At 39.7% G+C, this 13,734-nt stretch overlaps 1 non-coding gene across 1 annotated transcript; it reads left to right on the forward strand.

Annotated features, from left to right (window-relative positions):
• Positions 1 to 10,067: 10,067 nt before the first annotated feature.
• Positions 10,068 to 10,174, forward strand: LOC141609557 (small nucleolar RNA R71). Its single transcript, XR_012527478.1, has one exon. It is a non-coding gene; the product is annotated as a small nucleolar RNA R71 (small nucleolar RNA).
• Positions 10,175 to 13,734: the final 3,560 nt, after the last annotated feature.

A 13,734-nucleotide genomic window follows, 5' to 3' on the forward strand; every position in this document is an offset into this window, starting at 1 on the left:
TGTGGAGTTAGTGTTAGGTGTACATGTTTTATAGGTTGGGTTTGAACTTCGGGGACGAAGTTCATTTTTAAGGAGGGAAGACTGTAATACCTCGGGTATTCTGGTCTTAGGATACTCTATCGGGGGGGGGGGGTACTCTATCGAGCAAGTTTTATGTGGGTTCTGGAGTACATTTTGACCTGAGTGTACTCGATCGAGTGAAGGCAACTCGATCGAGTAGGTGTACTCGATCGAGTACGTGAGTTACTCGATCGAGTATCGGTTTATTTACCGGGTTTTGTCTCGGTTTGATAGTAAAAGTGGAAGAGGTATTTAAAGGTTATTTCGTCAGTCTATTTTCATTCTACATTTTATTCTCAAAGGGTTCCACAAAACTTCAACGACGTTCAACCTCTCCACCTTTTACAATCAAATCTTTAGGTAGGGTTCATAAGTTTTGGGGATTTTTACACCTTTGCAATCGTCGGTATTTGGATAAGTTCCTTATGTGTTTTGATGTTGATTCGTTAAGTTGGTCTAACCCTAATTGAATGATTTGGGGGTTTTGGTTAGAAATCGGATTATGATGTATAGTTGTTGATAATTGTTGTAGGTGACAATGTGGGACTCTTGTACAATTATATGTTTGGCTGCAGTTATAGCGGATTGCGAAAAGGTAGGGTTTCCCTACTCAGTTGACTGTGTAATTAAGTTTAAGGCGGTGTAGTTTGATGTACTTACATGATTATTGGATTGTTGAGATCGTTTAATTTGGAATTGACTTGTTATATTAGTATTGCTATTTTTGGTTGTTGATGTATATGTAGTTTGCGAGGTGCACCCTCGGCTGAGTGGAGTCATCATCGGTAATGGCTTCACGCCCTTGATTCGCCCCTTGTGGTTCCCCTGACAAGGGGAATGTGCACATTAATGGTCATTGGGTTTTCGCTCTATGGTTTTGAGCAGGGCTTAGGTGGTAAGGCTGCTGGTCCGGTTCAAACTCGTTGTCAAAAGCTACAAACCAAAACAATATTTATAACTTCACAAATTACTCTTAGTAAAGAGATAAGTAAAGGTCGGATCCCAAGGGACGGGTATTGATGTAGGATTCTCAATTGTAAATAGCTATGTCTTAGGGTGTCACAAGTTGGGTTGAGGTGATGGGTAATCTAAACTAATCAACAAAATAAAAGTAAATTAATGAAAACAAAGCAAAGTAATTAAAGGGGTTTGTAAACAAATGATTAAATAACCAAAGTGGCTTGGGTGTAGTGGAGTTTGTGAGTGCCTCAAAGCGTTGCAATGGCAACGAATTGAGAGGTCCCAGGTTTGACTCCCTACACGGGAGTGCTACGGTTACCTGTCATCCTAAAGGATGTCTTACATGGCACACGTGGTTTGCAGGGTATTGCATGTGCCCGGGGGGATACAACCCCTCGTCACCGGAAAAAAAAAAAAAAAAAAAAAATGATTAAAGGCACTAGGGTGTCATGGGTTCATATGGGAGTAGATCATACAAACATGTTCTCAATTATATGCAAACACTTATTGTTGTGATGGGATTGAATTAGTGTATATCTTACAATCCCTAAGAAGGTTTGGGTCCCGAAGCCGAGTCGTCTAGACTGTACAACACCTACAAGTCGACTTAATCCTTCCTATTCAACTCTATGCATGGTCTAATGAGGCTCGAGTTGGTTTATGTCTTACAAGCCTCATTGAAAAGATAAATGATGGTAAAAAAATGCAAGGATTCATAGGCTCGTATTTCATCAAACATAACATGTGCATAAGTTGAAATCACAACAAGCAAGCAATTTAATTATGAGAACATATTAGATTAAGCATAGATCAATCCCCATGTTTGTTTCCCCTAATTCCCCATTAACCCTAGCTAGAGAAACTAGTCACTCATGATCAAGTTTAGCATGCTAATAAGGTTGTCAATCATACTAACAAAGCAAAACATGATGAATAAAGTATAGTGATTAACAATAATTAAGCAAGGGTAAAGAGGAATTATACCTATAGAGATGATCCAAATAATAAAGCAAAGAATAATAGAAGTACTTGATGATTGATGGAAGGTTGTCAATCTTCCAAATAAAGCCAAATAATCTTCTAAGTACCCAAATAAAAGGAAGAACAATAGAGAAATGAAGGAGAGATTAAGATGTGATTAATATTGAGAATTGTATTACAACTAAATTAAGACTAAATTAAGAGAGTATTAAGAAGGGATTAAAAGAACATAATATGGGATACTAATCTAGGTAGTACAAAGTGGTATTTATACTAAAGATTAGGTACAAGGATTAGAGTTACTAAGGGCTTAAATGACTATTAAGACCCTAAGAAATACTTGAGGAAATGCTACTCCCAAGGGAAATGCGCGGATCGCCCTTGCTAGTCCTGCCACGATCCGCTCGTCTTGTGCTGAGGCACGGGCTGTTCTGTGAAGGGATCCGCTCGGATCAGGGACGTGACGCTCGGATCCTAGCGCTTCAACCCGCTCATCCTGGGATCAAGCCGCTCAGATCCTGGCAGTTAGGTACGCTCGGATCGTGCTCGGGCCGCTCGGATCCTTGGGCGGAGTAGTTCCCATGTTTGGCTCCTCAACAATCCGCAAGGATCGTGTTGGGGATGCAAGGATCTTTTCGTCATTGCTTATTTCACTTTATTTATCTACTTAGGCCTCTAGTGTCGGTCTTCTCTTTGATGCTTGTCATTGGATGCGATCCATTTAGCTCCATTTCGCCTCATAAATGCAAGGTTAGCCATCCTCTCCTACCAAGGACACAAAACCTCAAAAAATATGCAAAATGGGAAACTAAAGATAATAAATGACCCAAATATGTGCTAAAAAGCATAGGAATGAGGTTAATTCGGGGACTAAATGTGCTCAAATATGAGTCACATCAAACATCCCCAAATCGAACCTTTGCTCGTCCCGAGTAAAGAGGTGACTAAAACTAGAACCTTTATTTAAACTAACCTACTAATATAACCGATATAAGACAATTAGCGGATCTCACTCCGCCCCTTCAACTCACAACAAGACAACCATGAGGTAGGATGTCTTCTTGCAAGGCGAGGTGGGGGCTTGCCAAAATGGCGATACATCCAAGCATTAAGCACACAAAACAAGTAATGAATGCATCTACAAAAGAATAGCCACTTTCCTCATATAAGTGGCGGAAATTATCTAAAAGGGAAGCAATCTAAGGGTACACACTCCATCATAGATACAGTTTCTTTAAACTACTAAGCCTAGAAGGATACCAATAAATCACCTCCAAGTTGTGTCAAGCTAAGGTACCTTTGTCCTCAATCGTTAAATGCTTTCGTCAAGAGTAGACTCCTTATGGTGTTAGAAACACTGTAGGATCGCGGAATTCCCCTTTTTGCCTAGACAAGAAGAAGGGTCGTCCCCTCTCCACCATGCACAAAAGTGGGTTCAATGGATAAAGGGATCATTGTGTTTTGAGTTTCATATGGGAGTTTGCTTTTGATGTTGTTATTCCCCCCAATTTCTTGTGGCATTTGACATTTTTGAGAACCATTTCTTTTTGCCATTTCTTTGATGTTTGGCATTTTGATACTTGACAATTTCAACTTTTGCATTTTTGAACATTTTCAAATCACCCTAATTTGTAAGAAGGGTGCTTTTATTTAAAGCATAGGAGTCTATTTTTGCTCCTCTTTTCTTTGATGAAAATTGCAAACTTCTTATTTTTCATTTTTGATTGCTTGAACTCAATTTGATAATTTTTGTGCCCATTCCCTTTTTGTTGACAAAATGTGATAGAACTGGAAGATGGTTGCATGGTTTCAAGGGTCACCTTGGAATAAACGGTAGCCAAGGAATTATCACACCACAAGATACTCTTGACTGGGCCTTAATCCATGGGTCAAAGGATACTAGCATGACACATCTTAGGGTGTTTTAAAATTATTCTAATGAGCAAAGTCTTAAGAATAAAAAGTATCTACAAGGGCCTTATATACACTTGTCAAGCTTCCCAAATAGATGTTTTCACAAAAAAATTCCTAAAATACAACTATATGCCATGATGCAACTAACATTTATACAACCTAATATAAATACTTCTATCAACTAGTATGCCATATAAACTAAATGCAACTCCTAAGATCATATTGGTTTGTACCGCATCGTTCAAAATAAAGACACGTAGTCATTAACATAGAGATGAAAAGGGAGATTAGAAAGATCATACCATGCGGTCTTCATATTCCTCATGCCTCGGATGTGGCGTAGTCGATCCAATTTAATAGAAGGATAAACAAACAAACAAATAAACTAGTATATACAAAATATACAATTCTACACCACAAAGGAAATGAACATGTTTTTGGTTTTTTCAAATTTTCAAATTTTTTTGGTTTTTATTTTTGTGAAATAAAAGGACATATTTTTGTGTTTTTCAAAAAATTTCAAATTTTTATCATTTTTTATTTTAAAAGTCAAGTTAGAATTTTCCATCCCCACACTAGTATGGGCATTGTCCACAATGGCCAATACGATAAAAAATTATGCAAGTTAAATGAGAATGCAGATTTCTACACTAATATGCAAACTATATGACATATATAAAAATGATGCAATCTATTCTACTTTATATGATGCATGATTTTATTGGTTGGAGAGCTAATTTGGAATAACTCCCATTCCTTGTGTTTGAACTTTCCCAAACCAAGTAAGACACTATTTCTAGTGTAAAAGTAGGGAAGTTCATGCACAAGTATGCAATGCATGAAACTAAAAGTCAATTTGGATTTTCAAAATGGGAACAAAATGAGACACCTCAATGGAACCGAGGTGGGAGTCCTTTAAGTGTTGCTAGGACTCGAAAACAAATGATCAAGATTAAAAAATTTGAAAACAAGAGATATAAACAAAGCTAGAGGAGGTGTAGGAAACTCACAATGGAATAGGTTAAAGTCAAGTAATCAACCCCGCATATGTGGCATCCTCCAAGTAGCTTGTCAATCCTCAATTATCGCTCATTGCGACATCCTCAACACTATCATTGCTTTCATGATCAACTTCCTCATCATCTTCTTCATCATCTACCTCCATTGACCCGGAGGCTTCACCACTCTCATCATTACCATTTGAACTTTGCTCCCCTTCCTCTTCTTCTTGGCAAGAGTCACTACCTTCCCCGTCATCAACAACAATCTCTTTCCCCCTAGCCACTCGACTATCCATGTTGGCATCTCTAGAAGCACTTGGGAATAATACCTCCCTATCCGCCCAACTAGGCAAAGGACATGAAGGATCAGGTAGTCCTTGCCTAGCTAAATGTAGGAGGGGTGGATATTGAGCACAGTAAGCATTGACCCTATCTTCATGAGCTTCCTTATGCATATGTTGCATTAGTTGGGTCAAGTAGTCGTCGCCTACCATGACATTAGAGCCAATTGGTTTGAATTCTTGGTAAGCAAATGGATATGGTGGAGTCACAATGGAGGAGGAGGAGGGCTTTGCATTTGATTCCCTATGTTGCTTCATAATCACTTCGGCTTCCTCGGAGACGGGTAGTAGGTAGTTTGGCTACGGACGGCGATGCGGCATATTTTGTTAGGCAAGATGAAGGACTTAGCTTCTTTGATGAGCCACTCAAATTTATTGTCAAGATTGTCATTCTTGACCCAATGGAACTTGTTGATCATAGTGCTCAAATCAAGGAGGTTGCTCCCTTTAACCGGTTTGTAAGTTTTATCTTTGTTGAAATTCAGGTTAAAGTGCTTGGTTAACCTCGTTACTAAGCCTCCATTCACAATAAAAGCCACTCCATCTTTCCCATTATCAATTTCAAGCCACCGATCAAGTAAAAGTTGAAGGATGTTGTATTCTTTGGTGAACTTTCAATTGATATTCATGGTAGACTCAAGGTAGACAAAATCAAGCTCGGTAAAGTGGTTGGTTCCTTTTCTTGCAATCAAAGTGTTGCCCAAAAACCTGTACCATAACCTTATGCCCGGATGGTGAACATAAAGAACATGGCACTCCCGGAAAGAGTCAAATTTTTGCCCGGTAATCGCTTTCCAAAGGGGTGCAGCATCATATTTTAAAGGCTTCTTCTCATAATGATAATGTTGTAAAAGACCAAACACTTCACCAAACTCACTCAAGGTCATTCTTCTACTCTTGTTCTCAAGGCGGAATTCAACAAATTTTTGAGTCTCTACCTTAGTCACCTTCAAGGAGCTTACAAACTCCTTGGTCAACGAAGGGTAGGTCAATTCTTCCATTTCAAACAGGGTTAGTAACCTCATGGACTAGAAAAATTTTATAGTTCTCTGAAGCACACCCAACTTTTCTAAGGCAACTTGACATATGAACTTGGTAGGTACAATAGTCTTCCTAGTAAGGGATAAAAATGCTTTCCTATGAGAATTGGTTAAGAAAGTTACCTCCGGAAAATTTTGTAATTGTTCTATAACCGGAGTAGGTGTAGCTTCCTCAATAGGAGTTGCAATTTCTTGGATCTCCACCCTTGGTTGTACCACTACCAAAGCATTGGAGGCAAGAAGAGCTTGTTGCCTCTTTGATAAATTTGAGGTTTTGGGTGCCTTGTTTCCGCCTTTTGTTCTTGCCATGGTGTTCTCCTTGTCAAATTTGTATCAACAAATCAATATTGTGCTTGAATGCTCCTTGTTTCCTCAAGCTTCAATCAATTCCCAATCAATTTTAGGATTTTCGAATTTGTACCCAAACCCTATAAAATTGATTAAGTTTGTGAGGATTTTGATGTGTAGATGGTCTTTTGTTGATAAAGGAGTAGTTTAATCTTGATTTGAGGAAGTTTTGTTTTGATGGTGGTGATTTTGGTTGAGAAATTTGTGTTTTTGAATGAGGGGATTGAGGGTTTTGAGGGAGAAAGGATGTGTGTGTGTGTGTGTGTGTGTGTGTGTGTGTGTGTGTGTGTGTGTGTGTGTGTGTGTGTGTGTGTGTGTGTGTGTGTGTGTGTGTGTGTGTGTGTGTGTGTGTGTGTGTGTGTGTGTGTGTGTGTGTGTGTGTGTGTGTGTGTGTGTGTGTGTGTGTGTTTATAAAAGATAGAAATGATTTTGGAAATGAGGGGTGAATCCCGTATTATTGTTAAATAGCAGCAGAGGACGAGCGGATTCAAGACGGGACGCTCGGATCCTCAGTCAGTGCACTCTGATTTTCCAACCCGTGCTGGGACGCGCGGATCCTGCTCAAGACGAGCGGATTTCTTTCTGGGAACGCTCGGATCCTCCTAGGGATGCTCGGATTTACAAACAGCGTGGACTTATAAATTTGAAGCATGCCAGGATGCGCAGATCCTTGCCAAGACTAGCGGCTCAAAGTCTGGTACGGGCGTCTTGAATATGATCTGCTCAGTTTTTGACACAGGACAGATTCTTCAATTAGGCTTTCCCAGGACCCGCGTCCTAAGGACAGGACGCTCGGATCCACCTCTGGGACGCCCGGATCATCATCAGCTCGAGCGGATTCCCTCTGAGGATGCTCGGATTCTTCTCTACTCCCACGAGCTCAGTTCTGCCTGTGGGGATCTTCTTTTCCCGTATCATTCTTTCTTCATTTCCTTTTTCATCGTTGCGGGTGAACTACGAAGGCTTGGGTAGCCTAGGCAATTGCTATCCCCATACTAGATCAAACAATACACATCAAAACACGTTAAAATACCTCCCTCGCTTTCTCTCATGTCGAAAATCTTGATCAAATCATGAAAATGTAAATCCAAAAATGACAAAGATGCAATAAAGGAAATAAAATGCTAGTTAAGGGGTTAGAATATTTACAAATGGTGGTTTAGGGAGGACTCCACCAAACTCTCATTCTTGAATGAGATGTCAAGGGGGCATAGCCAAGGTATTGTTGATGTTGTTCAACACCTTGTGGTCAAAGGCTCGTTCATTTTCATTATAAAGATCTTACATAGATCTTTGCATATTGCGTTCTTCATGGTGGTGACTCGAGTCAAGATGATGACAAGGATCACTAAAGCCTTGGTCTAAGGTCATAGCATTGCCAATGTAGGGATTGACTAATCCTTCAAATTCGTCATCCCATAGACCACAAACTTCATTAGCTTGTTCCCCAATGACGTCATGAGTTGACAAGAGCAACTCCTCTTTCTTGTTGTGATGGCCAATGAGGCCTTCTTCCTTACTTGTCATGATTGGTGGTGAGCTATTCAAGTTCTCATTGTTGTTGAAATTTCCTTGCTCTCCGGATAGAGCTACTTGAGGGTTATCCACTTTCTTCTTCCATATGGGTGGTGATTATTTACCCATGGTGTGATCTTTGCATTGAGATGCTAACTTCTTCCTATCACTTTCTCGGCTATAATGATCGATCATGAAACATGGCTCATGTAATCGGGGAGCTCTCATTGTTTTGTCAAGGTTGAAAGTGATTGTCTCATCCCCCACTTCAAGTGTGAGCTCTCCATATTTCATATCAATTACCGCTCACGCGGTGTGCAAGAAAGGTCTTCCTAAAATGATAGAAATATTGGAATCCTCCTCCATGTCTACAATGACAAAGTCTACCGGGATGAAGAACTTGCCAATTCTTACAGGCACATCCTCCCATACCCCTAAAGGTATCTTTGTTGATCGATCCGCCATTTGTAGAGTAATGTTAGTGCATTTGAGCTCTCTCATTCCTAGCCTCTTGTATACCGAGTATGGCATGACACTTACACTTGCTCCAAGGTCACATAATGCTTTGTTGATTGTAGTGTCGCCAATGGTACATGGAATAGAGAAACTTCTCGAATCTTTGAGTTTTGGAGGGGAACTTCCTTGTAAAATAGCACTACTCACTTTGGTAAAGGCAATAGTCTCTAGCTTCCGGATGGATTTCTTCTTGGTAAGAATGTCTTTCATGTATTTTGCATAGGCCGGAACATGATTGATCAATTCCGTGAATGGGATTGAGACTTCTAGGTTCTTCACAATCTCCATGAACTTTCCAAGTTGTTCATCAAACTTAGGTTTAGCTTGACGACTTGTGAATGGAAGTCTAATCACAATAGGCTCTTTTTCCTTAGCCTTCTCTTCATTCTTCTTCTTTGAAACTTCATTGGTGGTGGGTTCTTCTTCTTCCTTAGAGTTTTCCACAACTCTTTGCTTGTCACTAGCATCCACAATATCTTCATCAATTGGCCTCTTCGGCCCTTCATATCTTGTACCACTACTCAAATGGATGGCACTCACCGACTCATGTCTTGGGGGATTACTTTGAGGTGGTAATTGCCCCTTTTGTATTTGAGAGCTAGAAGATGCTAATTGAGTCATTTGAGTTTCCAACAACTTGGTGTGGGCTAGTATGTTGTTGATGGTGATATCTTTGGCTTTGCTATCTTTTTTGCATTTGGGTGAAAAATTCTTGTTGGTTCTTTTGCATTTGGAGGACCGCTTTTTTAACATCAAAGCTTTGGTCATTGGATTGGTTGTAGGAAGGTTAATTTTGATAACATTGGCTTTGATTGTAAAAGGGTCTTTGAGCTTGGTTTCTCATTGGAGGTGGAGTGTATGTTAGTTGGGGGTTTTGGACATTTTGGCTTTTGTATGAAAGATTTGGATGGAATTATGTATTCTCATTGTAATAGTTGGAATAAGGGGTGCCACTCTTGTATGTTTAGAAAACATTCACTTGTTCATTTGTTCCCCTACATTCACTTTGGTCATGCCCCAAAGTTCCACAACTCTCACATACTCCACTTGGAATTGAGGATGATGCTATCATAGCATTGATATGTTGTTTGGGTGATTTGGAAGCTTCATCAAGTTTAGCCATGGCCTTCTCAAACTTCAAATTGATAGTGTCAAGATGAGCACTTAGTTGAGCACCCAATTGTGTGTTGGAATCTACCTCATGCTTTCCTCCTCTAGTTGCCTTTCGAGGCCTACTATATTGTGAATTATGAACCGTCATCTCCTCGATTTTGGCCCATGTTTGATTGTCATCAACTTCGGTAAACATTCCATTGGATCCCATATTGAGAATGTTGCGGGAGTCTTCATATAAACCGTTCCAAAATTGGTGTACAAGGAACCACTCGCTAAGTCCATGGTGTGGACAAGAAAGACAAGTGTCCTTAAATCTCTCCCATGCTTCATACAATGATTCTTCATCCTTTTGCTTGAACCCGGTGATTTGGGCTCTCAACATGTTAGTCTTCTCCGTAGGATAAAATTTCTTATAGAAGGCAAGTGCTAACTTTTTCCATGAATCAATACCAAGGGTAGCCTTGTCTAGGCTCTTCAACCATTGCTTTCCGGTACCGATCAAATAAAAACGAAACACCAATCAGATTTGGTCTTGAGTAACTCCGGTTTGAGAAATCGCATCACAATAGTCACAAAAAGTCTCCATATGTGAATGAGGGTCTTCACTAGGCATCCCTCCAAATTGACTTCTCTCAACTAATTGTATGAATGCGGATTTGGCAATGAAATTACCGGTTAAATGTGGTGGTGTAGGAGTACCATTTGGTAGGTTCTCCTCGGTTGGTACGGAATGTGATGAAAATTTAGGCATTGTGGGTTGATTTTTTGGGTGGTTTGGAATTAGGTTATCCTCTCCTTCTCTTACGAAAGGGTTGGTAAACTCAATGTTATTTGGTTGAATGTCCACAATCTCTCCAATACCTATAACTCTTGAAGTTTCTCTAGCAACTCTTCTATTGTTCGTTAAGGTCCTTTCGATTTCAAGATCAATAGGTAATGGATTACCTTGTGATCTCCTAGTCGTGCAAAATATCAAACAACTCGAAAACAATTAGAACAACCTTGAGGAGATTGTCTTCCCCTAGGTAAAGAAAGACACAACTAAAAACAATTAATGAAAATCAAATCAATTTAACACCGTCCCCGGCAACGGCGCCATTTTTGGTCTGGTTCAAACTCGTCGTCAAAAGCTACCAACCAAAACAATATTTATAACTTCACAAACTACTCTTAGTAAAAAGGTAAGTAAAGGTCGGATCCCAAGGGACGGGTATTGATGTAGGATTCTCAACTGCAAATAGCTATGTCTTAGGGTGTCACAATTTGGGTTGAGGTGATAGGTAATCTAAACTAATCAACAAAATAAAAGTAAATTAATGAAAACAAAGCAAAGTAATTAAAGGGGTTTGTAAACAAATGATTAAAGTCACTAGGGTGTCATGGGTTCATAGGGGATTCATGGGAGTAGATCATACAAACATGTTCTCAGTTAGATGCAAGAACTTATTGTTGTGATGGGATCGAGTTAGTGTATATCTTACAGTCCCTAAGAAGGTTTGGGTCCCGGAACCGAGTCGTCTAGACTGTACAACACCTACAAGTCGACTTAATCCTTCCTATTCAACTCTATGCATGGTCTAATGAGGCTCGAGTTGGTTTATGTCTTACAAGCCTCATTGAAAAGATAAGGGATGGTCAAAAAATGCAAGGATTCATAGGCTCGCATTTCATCAAACCTAACATATGCATAAATTGAAATCACAACAAGCAAACAATTTAATTATGATAACATATTAAATTAAGCATAGATCAATCCCCATGTTTGTTTCCCCTAATTCCCCATTAACCCTAGCTAGAGAAACTACTCACTCATGATCAAGTTTAGCATGCTAATAAGGTTGTCAATCATACTAACAAAGAAAAACATGATGAATAAAGTAAAGTGATTAACAATAATTAAGCAAGGGTAAAGAGGAATTATACCTATAGAGATGATCCAAAAAATAAAGCAAATAATAATAGAAGTACTTGATGATTGATGGAAGGTTGTCAATCTTCCAAATAAACCCAAATAATCTTCTAATTACCCAAATAAAAGGAAGAACAATAGAGAAATTAAGGAAAGATTAAGATGTGATTAATATTGAGAATTGTACTACAACTAAATTAAGACTAAATTAAGAGAGTACTAAGAAGGGATTAAGAGAACATAAGATGGGATACTAATCTAGGTAGTACAAAGGGGTATTTATACTAAAGATTAGGTACAAGGATTAGGGTTACTAAGGGATTAAATGACTATTAAGACCCTAAAAAACACTTGGGGAAATTCTACTCTCGAGGGAAATGCGCGGATCACCCTTGCTAGTCCTGCCACCATCCGCTCATCCTGTGCTGAGGCACGGGCTGTTCTGTGAAGGGATCTGCTCGGATCAGGGAGGGGACGCTTGGATCCTGGCGCTTCAACCCGCTCGTCCTGGGATCAAGCCGCTCGGATCCTGGCAGTTAGGTACGCTCGGATCGTGCTTGGGCCGCTCGGATCCTTGGGCAGTGTAGTTCCCATGTTTGGCTCCTCAACCATCCGCAAGGATCGTGTTGGGGATGCAAGGATCTTTTCGTCATTGCCCATTTCACTTTATTTATCTACTTAGGCCTCTAGTGTCGGTCTTCTCTTTGATTCTTGGTCATTGGATGCGATCCATTTAGCTCCATTTCGCCTCATAAATGCAAGGTTAGCCATCCTCTCCTACCAAGGACACAAAACCTCAAAGATTATGAAAAATGGGAAACTAAAGATAATAAATAACCCAAATATGTGCTAAAAAGCATAGGAACGAGGTTAATTCGGGGACTAAATGTGCTCAAATATGAGTCACATCAGCTGCGGTCCCCACTGGCAGAGTGGATTACTTGTTGTGATGGGTACTCTGGCAGGACTACACATTTAGTGTGTAGTCAAGTGAGTGGTGATTAAATGGAGATTAGGGAATGTGTTTGTGTATTTGGATGTTTATTGTATCTTATTTTAATTATTCAGTAACTGACCCCGGTTAAATATTTTGAAAATTGCGGTGGTCCATTCGGGGATGGTGAGCAGTTGTTTAGCAGGTAACCATATGGATAGCTCGCGGGATCTGGCTGGGACGAAGTCATCATTAGTCTTGAGTTTAGTTTTCCGCTGTAGTCTTATGACAGTTTCTTTTCTAGTTGGTTTGGTTTGAGATAATTTGTATTGTAAGTTTGGTTTTGGTTTTTAAGTTGTACGCACTTTAAACTGTTGAACTTTAAAGTAAAATTCTTTGTGGTCACTTTTGATATACTGTACCTCGGACAACCGAGATGGTAGCATCTCCATATGTTAAGGTGGTCTTGGTAAGGCACCTTGATGTATGGGGGTGTTACAAGGTGTCCCTGCAAACAAAACAACATGTGATGGGCTGACTGACCACTTGCCGGCCCACACGATGATCCACCATCGTGGCCTCCACGACCCTCAATACCTCACGGCCAACGTGAGCCACACCCCCATAAATACTAGCACTATTCACAATTTATAAGTCGCAACATACTTTACCAATTATCGCTATCTATCTTGGCTTAGGGTCACAAAAGATCCAGCATATCACTAGACATATTAATTCTACTACACATATCACACAAAAATCCAAGCATATGAATCTTTTAATTAAAATTACTAGCATTTGCATTATCAAATATATAAATCGATTAATAATCCAATTCACCATATAATTCATAAGACCACTTAATTACAAACAACCTCTAATATATTCTCATGTCACACGGCCTTGGGCCATTCATACCACCACATAATACTTACCTCGCTCCGCAACCTACAACAAAGTTAGCAATATTCATCTTAAGACAACTATTGACCCTTAAGAATTAATACTCCCTCATATTCTCAATAACTCTCCATATTCATGGAGGGCACGAGAATTAAGGGAGGGAGTATTATATGGTAAAGTATTGTAGTGGGGGTAG

The sequence above is a fragment of the Silene latifolia genome, chromosome 10, assembly GCF_048544455.1.
Source record: "Silene latifolia isolate original U9 population chromosome 10, ASM4854445v1, whole genome shotgun sequence".
In the NCBI taxonomy this organism is placed as follows: domain Eukaryota; kingdom Viridiplantae; phylum Streptophyta; class Magnoliopsida; order Caryophyllales; family Caryophyllaceae; genus Silene; species Silene latifolia.